The following is an 11,389-nucleotide window of genomic DNA, read 5'->3' as shown; positions in this document are numbered from 1 at the left end:
TGGACGATCAAGAGCAAGTGAGTAGGCTCGCACTTTAACACGTGCACTTTAGTAAGTATAAAGTATACAGACAAGTAGGTAAGCTTGTGGAGGGGCTGACCGAGAGACCTAAATTATGAGATGTAGGTTTCCATCTAAATTTTCTATGTAGTCTTTGTTTGTTTACAGAATACTTGTTAAAGTTGTGTAGTGTACACTTTCTCATTCGTCTTTTGGAAGTCCTTCATTGACTTCCAAAAGAGTGTTCTTTTGTTTGATGACAGCAGCCAGTGCCAGTGATTATTCTGGACCTCCACGTGGGATAAATTCAATTTCTTGAGACATAGGTTTCCTTCTGTATTTCTGAGGTCATGTGTTTATTATTTCTGCAGGGTCTGGTGGGCCCTGATGCATCAGCCAATCTAGCAATTTACTTCCCTCAAAATGCCGTGAAATTGAAGAGCGAGATGGTAGTCCTGCTGATCTCAAAACTTCTGATACATTGGGTTTAGGATGGTCTCTCCTGTTAGGGAACCTTATTAATGGAGCACGTGGCTGGACTACCGGAATGACCCTGCTCACAGATGCCACCTTACTGCCCATCGTGACCCCTGGGAAGGGCTACCTTGTCGTTCTCAATGGCTGCATAGTATCCTACTGGATAGATGTATTAAGATTCAGCTAGCCAGCTCACTATGGATGGGAATTTGTGTTGTTTCCAGTTTCTGTGGGGTTTTTTTTGTTGTCATTATCAACAAAGAAATTTTTGTGTATCTTTAGACTTTTGTGCCAGTGAATTTATAGGGTAAAACTTTCAGGGTAGAATTGCTGGGTCAAGTGTAAGCACATTTAAAATTTTAGTCAGTTCTTCTAAATTGCCAGGTAACCAGGTTTTTAAGAGAAGTTATTGACTTCTTCTCTGGTCAAGTTAAGGTCAAGGTGCCAAAGGACAAAGGTCACTCTGAATGCCCCTCCCCTCCCCAAATCAATTTGTAACACAGGTTAGGACTGTGAAGAAAAGCTACAGCTAGAGACGTGCCAGAAGCAGAGCTGTGAGAATTCTAAGCCTTCATAATGATTCGGGATGATCAATTATGCCTCCAATCAAAATAAAGATATACAACATACATTAATTATAAAAAGTTCTCCGTGTATTGTGAAAGTATATATACAGCACATAAAAATACAATTCTGTCTTAAATTTACCATAAAACTAATACATTAGCTATGATAAATATTAATTAAACATCCAAATAATAATCTTTCTTGCCTCTTTCAATTTATGCCTCTTTCTACGATGGTTTGGATTTCTTCGATCTCTTAATAGCATTTGCTAAGGTCAGTGCCCTTCAGCTGAAGACCAGCAGGAACACACTTGCAGGGGGTCGAGCTGAGGTTGTTATTCACTGCAGTGAGAGCGGGAAATGCAGGAGGGAATTGCGGGGCATCTTAGTCAGTGGGTGTTAGAAAGGACTCAATATAGGATTTGGGCTTAGGTTTGGTGACTTGGGGGGAGCTTAAGGAACTGGGCCTTTGCTCTGGCAGGAAGTGGGAGTACTTGTGTGACTGGGCATCTTGATAAATCTCCTGTGAAAGGAGAAAAGACTGGAGTGAGGCTCAAGTTGTAATTGGTCAAGAAGCAGCAGCCCCTCCTGCTGGACAGGGTAGAGGAATTTGGGTCATTTGCATGGTTCGGACGGTGCTCATAGTTGGTCTTGTTAAGACCAACTAAGTCTGTGTTCAGCCATGCTTGCTTTCGCCTTGCTCTGCTGTGGTCTCAGAGTGGCGCTGTCTGATGCGGCAGGGTTTTCCCCCTGGCAGGAGAGTGTCAGGACCTAGCTGTGAGTACCAGCAAATCAGCTCACAGAAACGTCAGTGCCGAGCTGGTAGTGAGTGCCAGGCCAGCTCATGGATGTCAGGATGGCTGCTTTTCTCTTTCTCAGAAGGAAGTTCCCACCATCTCTGCCTGACACATCCCTACTGATCCTTCAGTTCTTGCCTTAAACCTCATTTCTTAAAGATAGTCTTTCCTGATTCACTCCCCCTAAATAAATAGGTCAGGTGTTTTTGTGACGCAGGCCTTAACAACTTCTGCTTTTCCTTTGCAGCGCTTATCACAACTGTGACTGCTTAACTGTACCATGAATTACCCAGCATCTGTCTCATGGGCTTACCTGTAAACTCCACGAGGACAGGACCACGTCTGTCTTGTTCATCGAGGTATCCTCAGCGACTCATCCAGCAATGAACACTCAGTAAGTGCTCAAAATTAGTATTTGACGAGTGAGTACTGAACGAACTATGAGACGGTGAGATTCTTGTGTCTGTATTCCGGGGTTTATTCCAGTACTTAGCACATAGTATGTTCTGAATAAATATTTGTGTAATGGGTGGTGGTGGTTAACTTTAGGTTTCAACTTGACTGGGCCATGGGGTGCTCAGATAGCTGGTTAAGTACTATTTGTAGGAGGGGGATATTTCTGGAATACATTAGCATTTGAATGAGTGAACTGAGTAATGCAGTTGGCCCTCACCAATGTGGGCGGGCATTATCCAATCTGTTCTGTGGCCAGAACGGTAGAGGGTGATCGGATTAACTCTGTCCGACCATTTGAGCTGGGGCATGGATTTCACTTCCAGTGTTGAGGCCTTCGGGCCTGGGCTGGAATCTGTGCCGTCAGCTCTGTTGCTCCGGGGCCTCTGGCTGCAGCTCTGGCTTTCCTGGTGTCCAGCTTCTGAACGGCAGAGCCCGGGACTTCTCAGCCTCCATAGTCATGTGAGCCACTACCTACCAGAAACCTTCTCTTTTTTTAAGATTTTATTTTATTTATTTTTAGAGAGGGAAGGGAGGAAGAAAGAGAGAAAGAGAGAAAAACATCAATGTGCGGTTGCTGGGGGTCATGGCCTGCAACCTAGGCATGTGCCCTGACTGGGAATCGAACCTGCAATGCTTTGGTTCACAACCCGAGCTCAATCCACTGAGCTACGCCAGCCAGGGCACAAAAAACTTTTTTATCTGCCTGTCTATCTGTCTGTCTGCCCACCTACCTACCTGTCTATCTCCTATTGGTTATATTTGTCCGGAGAGCTTTGACCAGTACTTGAGTCAGTGACCTAATTCTTTTCCATTCATTTTATTCTGTCTGAGCAGTCATTTCAGCAGCTTCAAAGTTATACCAAATAATTATGTCCAGTGCAAAAGTAATTGGTGGCTCAAGAGCGTAGAGCGGGTAGCTGGAAACCGTTTCAGAGTATTTGACCTGAATTTCCTCCTCTTTGCCGCCTCACACACCATTTTGTTTTTGGAAAAATCTGTCTGAAGCTCTGCGTAGTCCCAGATCAAACAAAGGCCCTCAAGAAACCAGTGGCAGCTGTCGGAGCCCTGCACACTTCATTGGAAAGCCATAAACACAATTACTAGGCCATTAAGGACTGTGAAACAGAGGCTTTGAAGCAACACGCACCGAGTTGCCTAGTTGGGCATGAGCAGTGTCTTGCACGTACCGGTGCCTCCCTGTTGGGAGCCACCTCAGAAAAGACAAGGGACTGTGAACTGAAATATCTCAGGGGCAGGTATCAGGGAATCTGATTTTAAAAAAAGGACCTGCACTGTACTCACAATTCTGATGCTTCCTGAGCGGTACATTGACCGGACTCTGGGAGCCTCAAGTTCCCCGCTGTCAAATCGGGTACGGAGGATCGATTGCATCGGTGCTTAATTCTTTACCTTTGTATTAGTTTGCTATGGCTGCCTGAACAGTGTCACAAACTGGGTAGCTTAACCAACAGAAATGTATTGTCTTACAGTGCTGGGGTCTGAAATTCTAGATCAAGGTGTTTATGAAGTGGGTTCCTTCTGAGGCTTGTAAGGGAGGGTCTGTTTTGAGTGCCTCTCTCCTTGGCTCGTACGTGGCCTTCTTCTCCTTGTGTCTTCACATCATCCTTCCTCTGCGCATGTCTGTTCAGATTTCCTCTACCTGTAAGGACACTAGTCATACCAGATCAGGGTCCACTCTAACGACCTCATTTTAACTTGGTTACCTCTGTGAAGAACTACCTCCAAATGTCACGTTCTGAGAGACTGAGGGTTAAAACGTCAACATATGGATTTCGGGGAGACACAGTTCAACTCATGACACCCCTCATGTACCCACAGCCTTTGCAGTTCCCTCCCGTAAAAGAGATGGGGTGTTTTTACCCATCCTTTGAATCTGTACTGGCCTTGTTGTGACTTGTTTCGGCCAATGTGATATTAGCAGAGGTGACGCAAGCAGAAGTGTGCAGAAGTGTGCACCTCCACTTTCACCCTGGTTTCTCTGGCAATCGCCACGGAAAAACTCCCAGCTGGCCTGCTGGAGGGTGAGAGGCCCGTATTGTGGAGCCAGGTCATCCCAGGAGCCCAGCCGAGGCCACTCTAGATCGGCCAACAGCCAGCCAAACCCCAGGCGTGTGAGTGAGCCTAGCCAGGGTCAGTAGAACTGCCTAGATGGCCTGCAGTCAGCCACAGACGTGTGAGCAAGGTGGCAGAGTCAGACGAGCCGAGTCCAAGACAGCCGAATCCCACATACGTGTTTATTGCTCTGTGCCCTGGGTTTTTGTGGGTTTTGTTACATAGCTTTATTGGGGGATATTTCTTTTATATGACTTGTGAGGACCTATGAGAGAGGGCATAAGCATTCAGTGAATTGTAGCCCTGGTATTATAGTGTTTTACAAACCCCTGAGTACTATATAGAAATAGTCGCCAATATACAATAACATGCTATGTAATAATGATGATAAGAAGGTTGGAATGAGCAAAACTAACAAGTTGGGCACTGGCCATGTTCTACAAATATGAGCCCACATTCATGCACATAAACCGTTCACAGTATTATGTGGTACCTACTCTGTGTGGGTTTTTAGGGACCACTGCCGAGAAAATCGAGGCTCAGAGAACCAGTCCGACTCACTCTGGGTCACACAGCTAGTAAGTGGCAGAGCATTCACCAGAATTTGAGATATTTATGATTTGTCTAACGCGGAAACGTGGGATTTTGAAAACTCCTCCTTAGGAAGCTGTTGACTTTAAAAATGAACAGAGGTGATCACTTCATCTCTAGAAATCATCTGACTTGGTCTGTAGTTTGCAATGGCCGCAGAAGAGATTAGGCACTCACTCATTCGTGCATTCATTCATACACTCATACATCCATTCATTTACCCACTTAGGGAACAAATGGCTGGGGTCCACCATGCGTCAGGCACCATATTAAGCATTCTGCTTCTGTCTGCTTTCTTTCTCCTGTTATTCCTTTCTTTTTCTCATCAATGCCTCCTCTTTCATTTTGCTCTGTAAACGTTGACAAGAATGGGTAAAAGGAAAAAAAGCAAACCTCTGCTTGTCAGGGAAAGTCTGTGGAAGATTGGTGCTGATGGCCTCCATCCATTTAGAATGTTAACTGCTGTGAGCACACCTTCATACACCTCAGTTTTGTTTTGTTTTACGTTTTTGAAACACCGTCCAGTGCAGCAGTTGAGCGCATGCTGATAAACATAAATACCCTCTTGCAGCTTTCCAGGTGCCCAAATTGGAAGCTGAAAATTATGGTGTTTTCAAAGTTCACAGTGATTTCCAACTCTTGTCCATCCATTCATCCATTCCTTTGGTCCCTTTTTATCATCTACTATGGGCCAGGCTCTGTGTGGCTTCCCTGGACCTGTGCATGGACGCCAACCATTCTGTCCCAAGAATAATGACAATAGCACACAATTATATAGAACCTACTATATGCCAACACTGCCCTAAGTGCTTTACATATACTAACTCATTAAGTCTTCACGACAACTCTGTGAGCTGGGTACTAGCCTTACCCCCTTTTACAGGTGAGGAAACCCTGGCACAGGGGAGTTAAATAATTTTCCCAAGGTCACACGGAGGTGTGAATGGTGCGGGAGCTGGGATTCGAACTCTGGCATCTGCATCCAGAATCCGTCTTCTGTTCTGACTCTCAGGTCTCTCCTGGTGTCACCCTGGAAGGCCGCACCCTCCTCGGGACCACTGCCAGTGTGTCCGCACTGCCACCGCTCGGGAGCACGCCAAGTGGCCATGCTGGTGCAGACGTGAAAGAGGGTGATTTCTTCTGAGTAAAAACCCTAGCCCAGAATTTGAATCCAGCTCTGCCCCCCACTCATGGGCTCACCTGTCAATCCCAAACCTTTCGGGTCTCACCCTTGTGTGGAAGCCAGCCCTCAGCAGAACACCAGTCATTGGCCATCTTCAGACTAGGAGAGCAGAGAGAGGCGGAGGAAAGCCATCCGAAGGCATCAAGCCTGCCGCCTCATCTGTGACATGGGAATAAGTTACATGGACGGTGTGAGCGCAGGGGCCGCCTTGCGTGGAGCACAGTCATCGTGTTCGCTCAGCGCCTTGCCCTCTGCACGCTCTCACCTGACCCTTAAAGCAACGTTATGAGAGGCAGGCTGAGGGCAGTTCGGCGACTTGTCTGAAGTCGCACTCCTAGGGAGTGGGAGGCAGAGCCTGGATTCAAAGTCAGGCTTTGGAACATCAAGTGTTTCACTCCAGTACAACACCAGTGGTTCTCACAGCGTCAGTACAGCCCCGTAGGGTTCCTTCTGGAAATCTATGGGGACGATTTTTTAAAAAAGATTTTATTTATTTATTTTTAGAGAGGGAAGGGAGGGAGAAAGAGAGAGAGAGGGAGAAACATCAATGTGCGGTTGCTGGGGGCCGTGGCCTGCAACTCAGGCATGTACCCTGACTGGGAATAGAACCTGCAACACTTTGGTTCGCAGCCCGCGCTCAATCCACTGAGCTACGCCAGCCAGGGCAGGATAATTTTTTATAGTTACAATGATGGGAAGTTACAAAATTATGACATTGGCATGATTTTCTTTAGGGGACCAGGCAAATTAGACACTTGGAAACGTGTGGGGAAGACCTCTCCTGTGTCCTGTTTGACTTTCTGGTGTCCTGCCAGACCTTCGTGTAGGTGAAGAACCCATTTTTTTTTATCATCAGAGACTGTTTTACATGTAAACATAGCACAATCTGATTTTCTAGGAATGCAAATCCATTCTTCAAGAGATGGTGATAGCTTCTTTTGCTCAAAACGTTATCCATACCAGTATACCATTTCAGAACACTCACATCACCTGTGGCAATGCCGTTCAAGGTATCTGAGGGGCCAGCCCCTCCCCGCCGAATCAGCTTCGCTTGTAGCGGTTACGCACACTCTGGTTCTTTGTTTGCATGCCAGTACCCGGCTGCCTCACTGTGTCTTCGAGCATTCACATGGGAAGTGGTTTTTTAAAATTTAAATTCATGGGGATGACATTGGTTAATAAAATCATACAGGTTTCAGGTAGACAGTTCTACCGTACATCACCTGTATATTGTATTGTGTTCACCAGCCCGAGTCAAGTCTCCTTCCATCACCATTTACCCCCCCGCCCAGTACCTTCTACATCCTCCAAGCCCCCATGAAATTGATTTCTGGAAAGTATACATGTATATAGGTTATATCATCTCTGACTTTCATTTCATGAGAGCAGAGAGCACACCACAGTGTATTTGTTATAAAAGTATGGATCATTGCTCCCAATTTTTCATTCTCTCCCTAAATGGAATTACACGTGAACACTTTTGCCAGGTGACTTTGCAGCACCTCTCACTGGCGGGGGGTGTGGCCATGAGACTTGCTTTGGCCAATGAAATGGCAGCGAAAGTGGAAACAAGTCAGTTCTGAACCTGGCCCTCAAGAGGCGTGCGTTCCGACTAGCTGTCTTGTGCTCCTGCCGTTGGCTGTGAGGAAGCATGCGTCAGGGGACCCTTGGTCTGCGGAGAATGGGGAGACTCTTGAAACAGAGCTGACCCCAGCCTGAAGCCTGGGACCAAGCTAATGGGGGCAGGGTGAGCTCAGTAGAGCCACAGCCATGGGCGGACTCACGAGTTAAAAAAAAAAAAAAGCATTTTCTTTCTTGTAAATCATTGAGATTTTTGAGATTGTTTGTTATATACCAGTAACTGGCTGCTACAAGGAGGCCTTGGGTTCGATGAGATTGATTGCCACGGCATTCTACCATTCATTCCTCCTGGAAACAAGGCAGTTAGCTCAGGTCTTGACACATACAGTGGATGTTTTTTAAGTAGGATTTCTGGCAGCATTAATGAATGGCTAAACGATAGTCTGATTCCATGTTAAAGGGAATTATAGGTAGACATTTTCTATTCCTTAGGTGCAGGAGCTCTGTAATTACTGTTAAACCTGACCACCAGGGTAAGTGCTGGTACTTTGGGAGGGTGTGAATTTACAGAGTGAGCAGGTCAGAGATAATTGATGAGTTTTCTTCTTTAAAAGGGGGTCTGGCACCATGGAAATGACAAGCATGATCAGCTTTGCAACTGTGGATTATAATTACCAAGTTAATAACTGGAGCGTTTTGTGAAAGATTGATGGTGCTTGCTCAATGTAACGTGTCCTTTAAATGCTAAATAACAAGTTAAATGCAAGGAATACGTAAGTTCGATGGCTTATTTATGGGGTAATTATGGGATGTTTTTAGCCTGTAAACTAGGGCATCTGTAGAAACCCAATGCTGTGGAGAAGAAAGATCCCTGATTTAGAAATCAGGAGACCTGGATTCTCTGCCACCTGCCAGCTAGTGACCTTGAGCAGGCTATGTCATTGCTCTGCACCCCAGTTTCTTCATTTGGAAGATTGGGGAGGGACATAAAAATATCCGTCTCATAGAGCGGTCATGAGGGGTCAGCGTCAACGACGCGGTTTTGTGTGGTGTCGGGCTCAGCGTCTGAGCCACAGTCAGCGGTTACAGATGTTGGCTGTCATCGCGTCATCGTTTTCCAAAGAAGAGGTTTTGCCCCTCTAGTAAGAGATTTCCTACTTTATTTTTTTCGTGAATAAGTAATTGGTACAATGTGCAATAGAATCTCAATGAATCCTTACTATAAAAACACTTTAGTTGTCCTTCATTGCTGAAGAATAATCAGAAACTTGGGAAAATACAGGCAAGAATAAGGAAGAAAATAAAAATCATCCGTCCAACCCACCACGGTTAACATTTTAATGTAGGCTCCCAGCCTTTTTTTTTTACCCATGTATAGAATTTCCTTTTTAAAATCTGAAATTGGAACCATGCTGTACATGCTGGTTTGCCACCTGCTTTTGAGATGTTTCCAATGTCATTAAATATTCTTCCGAAACACACTTTTTAATGGCTGCAGAGTCGGGTGTTCTCGGGAACACTGTCTAAGTGGAAGACTTATTCACGGAAGCCTACTTAGCCCATTCACTGAAATTATACTTTCAGACTTTCTGAAATCTTGATTTCAAATTGGTCTTAAATGGGCCAGGGCTTGGTGTTAAGATTCCTCTCCACCTCCCCCTTCCTCTCCCAGTTCCCCCAGGTCCTCTGTCAAGTAGTTAATGATTGTACTGGGCACTTATTCAGTAGGGGAGCGCTCAGTTTAAAGGGTCTCCGTGGCGAGCCATTTTGTAAAAGGGAAGAATGTCATTCAAATACCCTCTAATTTTCTCTGCTGGCTCTGAGGGGGGTGTGTGTGTGTGTGTGTGTGTTTAATTGGAGTCTCTCTTAAAGTAAGGCCCATCTATAGGTAAGAACTTGCCTACTGGCCTTCTTAAACTCCCTTACTTGATGCCAATTAACACTTTTACTCTGAATAACAAGAAATACTTCTTTCTGTGGCTGTGCTTCCCACAGTCCTGGCTTCCTGTCGCCCACTGGTAGCATTTGAGTTGAGCTTCAGTAATTTGTATGTAAACATTTAAAAATTAATAGTCATGTGCTTATTAGAATGTGGATTAAAATATATGACATGATGTGTTTTACATGTATGATATGGCATATCTGTGATATATCTACTGTCTATCAAATCAACCCCGAGATTTCATAGATACTATTGTTTAGGATGAGGCAGCATTTATTTAAACACGAAATTCATTTATGTGAAAAACATGGGCAAAAAGTCAGAGCTGGAACAGGAGTTTTGATAAATTTGGCAGTTGCCATTTTGAAACTGACATCCGGTAGTTGCCACTGGGTACGTGTCCCGGTCAAAGCCACCGTCATCGGCCTGGACCTCTAAAGCCCCTCCCCCCAGACCTCTCTGCTGTCACTCTTGCCCTCCTCCAGCCCATTCTCTAGGCAACAGTCAGAGTGATTTTTGTTTTTGTGCTTTTTTTTCAAAACAAATCAAAGAACTCTCCTCATTAACACCTGTCAAGGGCTTCCCATTGTTCTACCAGAAGATACATTTCTGTTGTCGAAGCCTCCCACTCTGTGGTAGTTTGTCGCAGCAGCTTCAGCAAACTAACGCACTGGGTAATTTGAACAATTGCAGACTAGGGAAAGCTCCCGTAGGGGTCTATTGACCCCTGCTAGTCCCGCCTGGGGAACGATCGAGTGTTATTTTAAAAGAGATCATCAGGTCATACGAGAGTAATGTTTATCACCCAAGATTGTATCCCTCATGGGTGAATTTCATGGGGAAGGTGTGGCTGTGGGGTGGGGCTTTCCCTTAAATGATGTTAATATATTTTGTGTACTCCAGTCCCAGACACGGCAGTGATTGAGTGTGTGTGTTTCCAAGACACAGAGGAAGGGTGGGATGGCAGGGACTGAAAAGGAAAGAACAGACCAGACTTCCTTCTGTCCATGTGTTGCCTTTAATAAGGAAGAGTGACCCAACAGAGATTTCTTATGACTGGGTGTCTGTTTGAACTTGACTGGACAGGAACCATCCTTCAAAGCCGTTCTGGTTTGCCTCTAACATTCTCCCGGGAACAGCAACGTCATCAGGAGGAGTTTTGCAGGTCAGACCCACTCTGTTTCCCCTGACAATCCGAGCCTCCTCTCTGGACCCAGGTGCTGCTTAAGCAAGTTAGCCATAGAATAATTTAAAGCCTCAGCACTCTGCATCTGGGGATCAGCTAAGGAAATGACAGTCTGGGGCTGATTTATGCCGCATTCGTCTTGGAGGGGTTACAGGGAAGAATAATTGAGCACACGAGCGTTGGATAAAATTGGTATGAAGGCGTACTGGAGAGGATTGTTTTATTTCCTGAATCTCATACATACTCTTCCCTCATCATCTGGATAATGTTTTGATATCCATTCTGGTTACTGTTAGTAAAAATTTTTTATTCTATGTGTAAAATGCCTCATGCAAGGGCATTAGGGGCCTCGGAAGAACTATTTATTTACCCATCCATAACCGACCCATCAATGTATTCATCCACCCATCTATCAATTTGCCCACCCATCCGTTCACCCACATGCCCACTTATCCACCCACCCACCCATCTACCCACCTACTCATCCACCTTTTAACGTCTTTCTCGTCGAGTAATTTCTGTCCAACCCAACCCAGT

At 45.4% G+C, this 11,389-nt stretch overlaps 1 pseudogene; it reads right to left on the bottom strand.

The window, feature by feature from the left end:
* Positions 1–279: 279 nt before the first annotated feature.
* LOC123820460 lies at positions 280–582 on the bottom strand (annotated as a pseudogene).
* Between the last annotated feature and the right edge of the window lie 10,807 nt (positions 583–11,389).

Source organism: Phyllostomus hastatus, unplaced genomic scaffold (assembly GCF_019186645.2).
Source record: "Phyllostomus hastatus isolate PE091 unplaced genomic scaffold, TTU_PhHast_1.1 phas_contig_1162, whole genome shotgun sequence".
Classification (NCBI taxonomy): domain Eukaryota; kingdom Metazoa; phylum Chordata; class Mammalia; order Chiroptera; family Phyllostomidae; genus Phyllostomus; species Phyllostomus hastatus.
This window is presented reverse-complemented; position numbering and strand designations above follow the sequence as displayed.